Below are 12720 nucleotides of genomic sequence, written 5' to 3'. Positions count from 1 at the left end.
ACTATTGGTTCAACTATAGGCTTTTTACTATTGGTTACACAAGGCATATAATAAATATATTTTAAATGTATATTTAAATATATATATTAAATATAATAAATTCTCTAGGTTACTTCCAAACTTGAAAACAAGACATATATAAGATTTGCTATGATGTATTATTAGTAAAAATGATATTTACAAGAAAGATATGCCATGTGCCTGGCAATAGTCATCCAGAATCCGCTTGAAGATCTCCAGTGAGGTCTCAACAGGCACAGTATAGGAAGCATAGTGATAACCTTCTTTAAGGAGGTGATATACTGCTTTTTATTCAAAATTATTAGGAATAGAAAATGAACTAAAATCCAGTGAGTCACATGTGACTAGCTGAACTGGCCAATGAGAGCTCAGTTTTTATGAGCACGTGCAGCATACGCTATCGAAAGCAATCTCTCACATTAAGGGCATGCATAGATATTCTTTCCTGCTTAATAAGAGATGAAGAAAAGGCCTTTTTGACCGACTGCTTGAGCCAGAAGTGAGAGTTCCAGGTAAAAGCACCAACTGACCAAATTAATTTCTCTCTCTCTCTGGATGCTTACCCAGAGGCTTAAAGCAATTATTATCTTCTCCCTTGAACAAAGCCAGGGAAAAAAAGTCAGTTTGACTAGTTAGTGCTATTTGTTTGCACTCACAGTTCCAGCTCAGCAGTCAACCAAAATTTCTTTACCATGTGGTTAAAGCAAGCAGGAAATGGAGAATCACATGAATATGTCCTGAAGTCTACATTAGAGTCTGACTCCTCATGACCACATTTGGGGTTTTCTTGGCAAAGATACTGGAGTGGTTTGCCATTTCCTTCTCCAGGTCATTTTACAGATGAGGAAACTGAGGCAAACAGGGCTAAGTGACTTGCCCAGAGTCACATGGCTAGCGTCTGAAGCTGGATTTGAAATCAGATCTTCGTGACTCCAGGGCTAGCACTCTATCCACTGAGCCACCTCCATAATTAATGGGGCCACCTCATGTGGGGCAGCTGCCTTTATTTGTATGAAATTGAAGGAAAGGTAGCAAGGGCAAAGAGGAATAAAGAAAGGACAGGAAAAAACTGACTTGATTACCAATCCTATCAGAACTTTAAGGGAGCCAAGCAGCCCATTTGTGTAAATTTCCCACATGATTTCAGTTTGAAGGAATAAAACTCTACTCTGTTTTAGGAAAAGAGGGCATGTGCTGTCATTCTTTATAGAAAAGATTACAGTTCTTACCTGTATCTGTATATGTTTAAATTGCTTATAACAGGCAAAAGTGTTCTAATGATATTAAGGCAATTAAAATCATACCCAGTATCAAAGCTGATCGTAGACAAATGGGATGTCGGTAAACTCTGTTGGCTTCTCTTCTACCTCTTAAGCCACACAGGTCTCATAACTTACCTACCTGGAAATGAGAGGTAATACAATATAATGGAAAGATCACTAGCCTGGCAGTGGGGAGACTAGCTTCATAGTAGTCCTACCAATGATTCCGTTAGCCTTGGTGAATCACTTATCCTCTGTGGCTTAAGGTCCCTTGTCTGTCAGCTATATGATTCTCAAGTCCTCCTCAATGGACTCATTACATGCTTCTCCCTAGACTAATTCTTCCTTCAAACTTCAATAATCAAAGGCTAGTGACTAGCCTTGATCCTCCCGAAGGGGAGAACCATAGTGAGTAGCTCCTATTGAAACTGTTTGTGAAAGCCATTAACAACTCAGTCACTATTTGAAATGCCATTACTGGTTATTAACAACACACAGCACCACTACCTAATGCATTTGGAGAGGTATACAAATGGAACTGACAGTGAAGCAGTGGCTATAATAAGAAATTGCTTGTTGTACAAAATGCTTCATTAAGGAAAATCCAGAAATAACTACTGGTTAATGACAAGTTGTGGCTATTAACATGTGGTAGAAGTCTGAAACTAACCTTTTTTATTGTCTCCAGGGTTCTAAGCACTGGCCTTCCTCCACATTAGTGGTCTTTCTGTTCAATTCCACTGAACTTAAAAATAAATTTTTGGTTTTTTGGTGTGTTTTTTTTTCCTTTGGCCAAGGGCTCTTTGGGTTGAGTAAAAAATAAATTCAGAGGAGAAGCATTTTGAGTGGAAAGAGCAGTGGATTTGAAATTGGGTATCGGTTCAAATCCAGACATTTTCCCTTAACTACTACAAAGTCACACAGACTTTGGGAAGTCACTTAATCTCATGTGCCTCACTTTGCTCAAATTATGGGGTTGAACTAGATGATCTCTCAGGTCTCTTCCAGTTCTAAATCCTTTGATCAGTTATCTAATGACCTAATAAATGGGAGTATGGTAATGAGAGAGGCCCAGAGGAGTGATTTACAAAATGGTAAGTGGTATGAATGTACTTAGGAAGTTTAGGAGAGGAACCTTTGTAAAGTAGTAAGAAAGTGTTAGAATTTCTATTTATCTAAAAAAGAAAAGAAAAAATTCAACTTCATTAACAATATATGGATTATTATCAGCAATCCCACTCTGTCTATATGTCAAGAGGTCATATATATTGTTCCTGAGATACCTTGAGAGAAGAATGAGGGTTTCAAAACAAGGAAAGGTTTACAGTAGCTTCCTTCATTTTTAGGGCATTGGGAAATAATTAGGCTTACAAGTGCCTGGTTAAGTAGACTTGTGGATCATATTATCTAACTTTAACTGAACTAACCCTCACAAAATGGAAATATGTCTTAAAGATGTTCCTTCAAAGAAATCATGAATTAGAGATATTTCTAATTCAGTCATAAACAGACAACAAGAAAGGGACAGAGCTGGTACTTCTACTCCTAACGCAAGCCATAATGACAAACTAATCAGATTTGATAAGAAGTTAGCCAAAATAACTTTTAATTATCAAGAAAATATTTGAAATAGGAATTTAGATTCACTATGCTGTTGAGCCTCACCTTAAAGCTTGAGATGTTAGCTGATGATAGCAGGAAGCTGTCATGATGAACAAGGCAAAAACTAATTTTCTATTGCCAAGAATTACGGACCTCACCAGTAAATGATAGCAATTAAAACCAATTGGAATAAACAGAACTTGGAACCAGACTTTCACCTTGTTTTATCATAAGGTGGTAAATCAATATTTCAAAAATTTTGATGCACATTCAAATTCAATCATAAAAGGTTTTTCTTACATAAAATAAAAATTATTTTAAAATATGGTTTATTTTCTCTTTATGTTATCTAATTTCTATTTTATGTGCTTCATAATATACATATCAATATAATAATTCATATATATAACTTACACATATATTTTGGGGGTGAATGTTCAAAATGTTTTTACTGATACGGTATATGATCCAAAAGTTTGGAATACACATTTAGATATTTGAGGAAAGATATTACTTGAAGGAATACATTCAAATTAAGCCCTAAATTTAGTGAAAAATTAAATCAAATTTTAAACATTTCATCCCTTATTTTTTAAAAAATAGTGAAAACAGTAATGTAATGGGAATGTACATAAAAATTATATGCATTCATCCTTCATGACATTCAATAAAATTGCTCATCAGATATCAAAATGAATTATTGACCTGGCCACTGTGATGAAACCATGGTTTATGTCATGTTTAAGATGAATAAAGTTACATCATTTTAGCTATTTTGATTTATGCAGTAAATTTGACATTATAAAATCTTTTAATTCCTCACTTCTTTACAGCTTTTTAATAATCACAGTATTTCATATAAAATGTTAGCTGCACCAGATAAAGCACAAATTTTAGTTCTGTGGATACATGATTAAGCTGTTTCTACCTGTCTTTTCTGACATCCTTTATTATCTGTTTGTGAACAGAGCAGGATCAGGAAGATTACAGTAATGTATTGAAGTAGAAAAAGTCAGGTGGGGCAAATACTTTGTAGACACTACATTAGCCTGAATCTACTCTCCCTAGGGACTGAGGTAGTATAGGGGAGAGTATGCTGGTATAGGGAAGAATACCTACAGGTGTTGGAGGAATGTTTGTAACTTCTGTTTTTGCTGGATTTTTGCAGTAAATATCCTTTGGTAAAAGTTTAAAGAAAAAAAATCATCATAATATGACAACAAAATGTATTTTGGCTTTATCTATCATCAGTCAATGCCAGTATAACTAATTAGTAAGAGAAGCAATAAAATCATCTTTCATTAAAGTGTTAATATTTAGGCCAGGCTGAGCTCCCAAAGCTTCCAACTAGAGCTACACATTTTATCTCAAAGTCACAAAGATAATATCTGTTCTTATGAAAACTGCCATGGGCTTAAACTAGCAATATTGGGGAACAAACGGCTATTTCTTGTGTTCTTATTCAGAAGGATTATACTATAATAGTTCATATGGAATTCAGCTTAACCTAACTAATTATATTTTCCAAATGGTTTTCCCTGTTTTTCATATTATGTGTAGAATCAAGTTTTCTTGTGCTAGGTTAAGAAAAAAAAGTAAAGCAACTGGTTAAAGAAATATGTACTATAAAATTTTTGCAAATCAAAAAATATAAGTAACATGTTGAAGGTGATAGCTCCATTGTATGCTATCATCATCAATCATTTCTGAGGTATTATAATCACTGCTTGATGTATGAAGGACATTGACAAGCTGGAGAGAGTCCAGAGAAAGGCCACCAGAATGGTGAGAGGACTAGAAACCCTACCACACAAGAACTGAAAGAAGGAACTGACAATGTTTAGTCCGGAGAAGAGAAGATTAAAGATGACATAACAACTGTCATCAGATATTTGAAGGATTGTCATGTGAAAGAGCAATTAGCCTTTTTTTTTTTGCCTTGTTCCAAAGGGAGCTAATGCATGGAAGTTACAGAGAGGCAGATTTAGGCTCAAGAACACAAAGGTATTAAGGGATTGATATAAAAGGTATCTGAAGAAGAGGAAGATACCAAAAAAACAAAAAAAAACAAAAAAAAAACCTGACCTTATTAATATAAAAAAAAAGGGTGATGAGAAAACAGTAGCTACCAACCTATATGCCCACTCTCCTATATATACAAAAATCTTTGAGAATTATCTATATAGATCAAAAGTATCCTCAATGAGCATATTTGTAGGGGAAAAGTAGATTTTAATATTCTATAATAGACTTCATCTTTTCCATTTCACAGTTTAGTGGAAAATGTAGATAATGAGATTTTCCCGTGCTTATTATTTGTTGATTACAAAAGAACATTTGATTTGGTAGGAAAGGTCACCACCTTATAGACTTTTTTACAATGAAATCTCTTATCCATACATCAACACCATTAAAGATTACTTAAAAAGTATAGCAATGGAAATAGCCCTGTTCAGTTATTATTTTGAACATTTGAATAAAGAACTTCCTAACAATTAGAGATATTCAGTAGTGGAATGAGCCGCCAAGGAAGGTGGTAGGATTCCTCCTCTCCTAAGATCTTTAAGTGGATGACTACTTTTGGAGGGGATAATAAAAAAGAAATTCACCATTCTGATCAAACGTATTAGGTCAGAAAGGCAAGGGAGTATGCTTGCCAGAAGTGCTCACTGCTATGACGGAAGATATCCGAAAGGAAACTAAGTTGAAGAGGGATTCCCTGTGGAAGGTGAGGTCCTACAGATGCTCCTACTTGAAGATGACATGGTGCTGATTGCATCAAACCTCACAATGCTGCATAGCCTTCTAAAAAAGATCTCTAACTGCACAAAGGAATTTGGCTTGACCATCCAGCTACGAAAGGCCAAATGGATGAAGAATGTCTGTTGCCCAGATTACAATATACATTTGGATGGAAAAATTATAGAGCTTCTTTATTCAGTATGTGTATCTGAAATAGTATAGATGGAAAAAGAGTTGAGCCCAGTCGAACAGGTAGAGGACAATGGTCTGGATTGTCTTCAGTGAACTGCAGAGCCCTTTTAAATGACTCTAATTTTCTCTTGAAAGAAAAGGCCCATCTTTTTATTATCAATATTCTCTAACTGTTGCTTTTTGGCAGGGAGTCATGAAATTCAGCAATCTTAGAAGAATTAAAAATGAATATCACAGAGAGAACAATGGAAGGGTGTGACTCCAAGTGTGTCACTATCCTTAGGCTCACCTAGCTGCCTGTACAACCCAGTATCCCTCTAGCTTCAATTCTGCATCACCAAGTGTCTATTGGACATTTCAAACTAGATTCCTGGATACATCTTAAACTCAGTATCTTCAAAAGGTAACTATTCTTCCCCCCAAAACCACTCCTTTTCTAAACTTCCCTATTACGTCAAAGGTACCACCCTTCTTCCAGTCTTCCCAGGTGCTAACTTCAGATTTATCCTCAGCACCTCACCCTCCTTCACCTCACATAACCAGTCATTTGCCAAATTTTGCATTGGTACCTCCACATGCTCTGTCATCTGATCCCTTCTTTCTACTCATATAACCACCACACTAGTTCAGACCTCTCACCAACATTATTGCAACTATCTACTCCTGTAAAGTAGATCTAGTCTCTCCTTGAGCCAATCCATTCTCCACACATCTGCCAAAAAGATTATGTTGTAAGTGTAGATCTGACCATGTCATCCTTCTACTCAATAAACTCCATTGACTCCCTTATTTCCTCTACGGTAAAATATAAACTCTTCTGTTTAACTTTTAAAACCCCTTACAACCTGACCCTAACTTATCCTTCCAGTTCCATTGTATGGTACTCCCCTTCACTCACTGTGATATAGCCAAACTGACCTTCCCTGTGTTCCTCACATGGCAACTCTCCATTTTTAGTACCTTAAAACACACATACCTATAATACCCAATATAATAAGATACTTACCTCAGGGTTTAAATAATGCAAAACAAAGTGCTACATGAGGTCTGAAAAAGAAAGGTCTTTATTAATATTAGAGAATTTTTCATCAAGAAAATAACATTTGTACTGGACTTTGGAAGATGATTAGAATGCAACAACTTTGACAGTAGGAGAAAAATCTAGGCATAGGAAGCTGTAAGAGCAAAGATAGAGGTCAGAGAGTACAGGAAATGTTTTCTATAAATTTCAGAGGATATAGACTAGAATATTTTCACTGGAATGCAGATTATGTGAAAGCCAGTAATCTAATTTGTATGTTTTTGTAATAACAATGATACTTGTTAAGCATGTTGTAGAGAAGGTTGGAGTAGATAATTCCCTTCTATGGAGTGGGATAGATGATCTTGGCAGTCCCTTTCAGTTCTGTTAATAATTACATATCAACTTGATTTCCTTATATGTAGAATGAAAGGGTCAGACCAGATGACTCTTCCAGCTCTAAACTTCTCAGCCTACAAACCAAAAGAACAAAAGTCAGTAAATAAATAGAGAATGGAAAATACAGGGAAAGCAAAAATGAAATATACCAGCTAGTATTTTAAAAAAGCACTTCACAATGTAAGTAAATGAACCATCTCCTATTGGTTTTTTACTAAAGTTGTCATCTTTTGCAAGTTGATGTAATCGACTCTATAAATGTCACTTGTATCCATATTGGACTCATATCCTGGCTGTTGGAAGATATCTCCTTATTATCAAAAGAAAATGCAGTGGGAAGCAGAGACAGAAGAAAGCACAGCTGGGATGAAGTGTGAATTGATTGCATAAGCATTTATGCCAAAGCTTGTAATCAGTGTGTTTAGAAGAGTAGACAGAGGCAATGGAACTGGCTTATGCTTATTTAATTGGCCTATATGCAGTTAAATAGGGTATGTGCAAAGTGTAGGCACAGAGATCAGATGAGGCTCAGAGAACCTATCCAGTGGCACCTTTGTTAGACACTAGGACATGGCGGTTATATGCAATTGGCTTCTCTTGTCATATGGAAACTTTTGTAGGTATGGTACAAAAATAGGGAGAGCAAATGAAGCAATAAAGAACACTGAATGTGAGACACAGAATCATAGATGGAGAGATTTTGTCTCCAAAGTGGGTATATTCAAGTTATAGTGTTTTCTGGACTATTGCAATAGCCTCCTATTTGGTCTCCCAGCCTCCAGTATCTCCCTACTCTAATCCATCCTCCATATAACTCCTAAAGTGATTTTCCTTAAGCCCAGGGCTGACTATAACACACACACACGCACACACACACACACATACACACACACACTATAATGCTACTATGGGATTAAATATAAACTTCTATTTGGCATTTAAAGGTGCTCAGTGAGAACTAGCACCTCTGGCATGAAGGCTTGCCAAGGCCTTTAGGGCTTGCTCATTCACCTTTGTTGTCCACTTGTAGCTCCAAGAAGCTGTAGCATGCACAGCAGCCACACCCTGGTAAAACCCTCTCAGCAGATGGGCTAAACGAGGTTGAGGGGAACCAACAGGCTTCAAACCATTCATAGAGTTAGTGGAGTGTCTGCCTCAAGCATATGAAGACTTCCCCCAGTGGAATGGGAAAATGAGGACAGTTTGTTCCACTGGCCATGAGATGGCTGAAGCAGGCACTGTGGAGCACTTAGAACTTGGTCAGACATGGAAGACACCAAGATCACCCGCTGCATCCTGGGCCATCATCAGTCATCCTGACTTTTGTCTTGCTATTGGACTTGGATGACTGTGAAAGACAGAGTGAGACCGAAGACTGTGCAATTCTACTTCATTTAAATCCAGTTCACTCACAAGTCAAGATATCACAACATGATATCAAAAATGAAGAGAAAACAAACAAATAAAAACAGTCCTGGAGAACTGAGATTAGCACTTGCCCTTTTTTTTTATCAGGAGTATTTAGCAGTGCCTGGCACTGACACTGGACTGGATGACTCTAGTAAAAGGAGTGAGGCTGACTACTTTGTGCAACTCTGCCTCACATAAATCCAATTTACTCATAAGTCAGAACATCACAAGGATTACTCCCCTCTGTGTACTCTCTAAACCAACTACACTGGCTGTCATGCTATTCTTCATACACACCATTCTATCTTCCATCTCTCTGTCTTAGTGTTAGCTGTCCCCCATGCCTGGAATGAGGTTACTAATCATTTCTCCCTTTTCCCCTGGTTTCCTTTAAGGTTCAGTTCAAACAATACCTTCTACAAGAAGCCCTTCCTAATCCTGCCCCTCCCCTCAGTCACTAGTCTCTCCATTCCAAAATTACCTTATGTGTATTTTATGTAGTCTGCGGAGGCTTACATTATGTGCATGTTGTCTCCCCTGTTAGAAGGTGAGCTCCTTGTTTTTATAGCTATGGCTGTAGCTCAATGTCTGCTATATAGTAAGCACTTGATAAATATTTGTTTATTGAGTGTGATCTGGTTTTGGCATTTAAAGATTCTATGACCCACAACCACATACACCACAAACACACATACATTTTATTCCTTGACAAAATGTGTGATACAGAAACAGCTGATTGTTGTCCTTCATCTTCGAAGAAGACCAAAATGACATCACCATAATAAAGTGAAATTTCAGTGTGTCCGACTGTGACTGATCAGACCAATATGAGCTCGGAATGCTCTATCACAGTTTGGGCACAGATAGTCCATGTGAATATTTGGGGTGGATATCCCAAATTTGCACATGCTGCATTTACTTTGTGCTGTCTCAATTCAGCTTTGCTCAAAAAGCACAGCACCCTTTCTGATGTGAGCATGCCAGGCTGAGTGATCCTGTGCCAGTATCTCCCATGTTGCACAGTCAAATCCAAATTTCTCCAGAGAGACTGAGAGTGTCCTTGTATCGCTTCTTCTGCCCACCATGTGATCGCCTGCCCCATGAGAGTTCTCCATAAAGTAGTCTTTTTGGCAAGCATACATTTTGCATTTGAACAACATGGCCAGCACATCAGAGTTGTGCTCTCTGGAGCATAGTTTGAATACTTGGCAGTTCAACTCGATCAAGGACTTCAATGTCTGGTACCTTATCCTGCCAGGTGATCCTCAGAATCTTCCTAAGACAGTTTAAGTGGAAGCGATTCAGTTTCCTGGCATGGTGCTGGTACATTATCCATGTTTCACAAGCATATAACAATGAGGTCAGCACAAAGGCTCTGTAGACCTTCAGTTTGATAGTCACAATAATACCCCTTCTCTCCCAAACTGTTCTTCTGAGCCTCCCAAACACTGAGCTAGCTCTGGCAATGCATGCATCAACCTCATTGTCAATGTGTACATCCCTGGAAAGTACACTACCAAGGTAAGTGAACTTATCCACAGCATTCAAAACTTCTCCATTTGTTGTAATTGGTGGTTCCATGTATGGATGGTGTAATGGTGTCTGATGGAGCACCTTTGTTTTCTTGGTGTTAATTATTAGGCCAAAATTAGCACAGGGAGCAGAGAATTTATCCATACTTTGTTGCATCTCAGCTTCAGAGGCTGTATTGAGTGCACAATCATCTTCAAACCGAAAATCATGCACCAACACTCCTTCCTCTTTGGTCTTGGCTTGTAGCCTTTTCAAATTGAAGAACCTGCCATCAGTATGGTAGTTGACCATGATGCTAAGTTCATTCTCATTGAAAGCATTTGAGAACATGACTGAAAACATCATGCTAAAAAGCATGGGAGCAAGCACACAGCCCTGTTTCACTCCACTGGTGACTGGGAAGGCACAAGAGCATTGTCCATTATCCAGAACCTGGGTAAACATGCAATCATGAAATTGACATAAAATATTGATCAACTTCTCTGGGCAACCAAATTTTAACATAATTTTCCATAAGCCCTCATGACTAACAGTGTCAGAAGCCTTGGTCAGATCTACAAACTTTGTGTACAGACCTCTGTTCTGCTCCTGGCATTTCTCCAGGAGTTGTCAGGCAACAAACACCATAATGACTGTTCCTCAGCTCTTTCTGAAGCTACACTGGCTCTCAGGTATATGACCATCTTCCAGGTGAAGGATCAGCCTATTAAGGAGGACTCTAGCAAGAATTTTGCCAGCAATGACTAAGAGAGAGACCCCCCCCCTGTGGTTGTCACAAGACAATCTATTCCCTTTACCTTTATAGAGATGGACAGTGGAGGCATCCTTGAACTCCTGGGGGATAACCTCCTATTGCCGTACAACCTGGAAAATTTCAGTCAGCTTTTGTATGAGCAATGGTCTCCCTCCCTTGTAAATCTAAGCTGGAATAGAATCAGCACCAGGTGCTTTGCCACATGAAAGGAACCTAATGACCCTCAAAACCTCTTCTTCAATTAGAAGTTCAGCTAAGAAGGGATTGATTTCAACCTGAGGTAAACAACCAATGGCCTCAGCATTGATTGATGATGGTCTGCTGAGAACACTATGGAAGTGTTCAGACCATCTCTCTAGAATCATGTCCTTATCACTAATCAATGTGGCTCCATCAGCACTGAGTAGTTATGATGCACCATAGATTTTTGGTCCATAAATAGCTTTCAGGGAATCATAAAAGCACTTTGGATTGTCACTCTCAGCATAAAATTAAATTTCATCTGCCTTCTTACTGAGCCAAGAATCCTGCATCTCTCTAAGCTTTGCTTGTACTTTGCTTTTGAGGGAATTAAATGCTGCCTTCTTAGAGCTGGTAATCCCTTCTGGTAAATCCTGTGGAGTTTTCATTTTTCATTTAGCAGCTTCTGAATTTCCCCATCATTTTTATCAAGCCAGTCTTGGTGTTTGTGAGTGCTCTGACCCAGATGAGCAAATGCAGTGCTGTACACCAAATCTCTGAAAGCTTCCCACTCCTTTTCTGCTCCACTGTTGCCAACTGTGTTTGGCTCAACTTTCCCTCCAAGTTAGCAACAAACTGTTCACACTCAGAGAAGAGCTCTAATTTGTTGACATTAATTCTTGTGGTAGTCATTTTGCCTGTTGATACCTCTTGCAACAAGAGCAGTTCTTCTTTCAGGTCTACTGGATTTTGTGTTGTCTATTAGTGTGTGCATGTTCCATGTGCTGATGGTGAGTGGAATCATCTTTGCAGATGTTTTCTGTACATTTTTTTGTGTTTCAACCACATAGTGGGATTCCCTGCCTGCCATGGTAATCAGGCCAGGGTTGGGGAAACAGACAAGGTTTAGGGAACCTTTTCTAGCCCCCCTCCTCACACCAGGAGGTGAGCAGTGCAATCCTTAAAAGGTTACTCAGACACCCTGGGGGCTGCTGAGTTCCACTGCTGCTTCCAGTGAGAAACAAGCCTATGGCCTGGGCCGCCAGTGTGCAGGGTTGTGACTACAGCTCCCAATGTATCCACACCTGCTGCTTCATCACTTGCCTGTTGCCACAGGACTTTGAGGCATCATAATGAAATGGTATGGGTGATGTCTTTTGATTTGTACACAAATTGGATTTAAGTGAGGCAGAGTTGCACAAAGTCATCATCCTCACTCTCTCTTCCAGAGTCATCATAGTTCAGTGGTAGGACAGAGTCAAGATGGCTGGTGATGGTTCAGGATGCAGTGGATGACCTTGGTGTCTTCAGTATCTAACCAAGCTCTAAGCCCTCCACATCTCCTGCTTCATCTGTCTTCATGGGTGTTGGAACAAATTATTCTCATCTGCCCATTCCACCAGAGCAAGTCTTCACATGCTTGGGGTAGACACCCCCCTAATTCACCAGTGGGTTTGAGAACTCTTGGTTACCTTCAACCTGGTTTGGCCCATCTGTTGAAATGGTTTACCAGGGTGTGGCCACTGTGTATGCTGCAGCTTCTTGGAGCCACAGGTGAGAGTTTGGTGGAACAGGTGGACAGAGCTCTGAAAAGGGCTGGGCAG

General features: G+C 38.7%; 1 long non-coding RNA gene across 1 annotated transcript in view; it reads right to left on the bottom strand.

Annotated features, from left to right (window-relative positions):
- Positions 1-6860: 6860 nt before the first annotated feature.
- Positions 6861-12720, bottom strand: part of LOC140500914 (uncharacterized) — a 50320-nt gene continuing 44460 nt past the window's right edge. The window contains exon 2 of the long non-coding RNA XR_011965973.1: positions 6861-7313. This is a non-coding gene — a long non-coding RNA (uncharacterized lncRNA). The remainder of the gene's footprint in view (positions 7314-12720) is intronic.

Source organism: Notamacropus eugenii, chromosome 4 (genome assembly GCF_028372415.1).
Source record: "Notamacropus eugenii isolate mMacEug1 chromosome 4, mMacEug1.pri_v2, whole genome shotgun sequence".
Taxonomy (NCBI): Eukaryota; Metazoa; Chordata; class Mammalia; order Diprotodontia; family Macropodidae; genus Notamacropus; species Notamacropus eugenii.
This window is presented reverse-complemented; position numbering and strand designations above follow the sequence as displayed.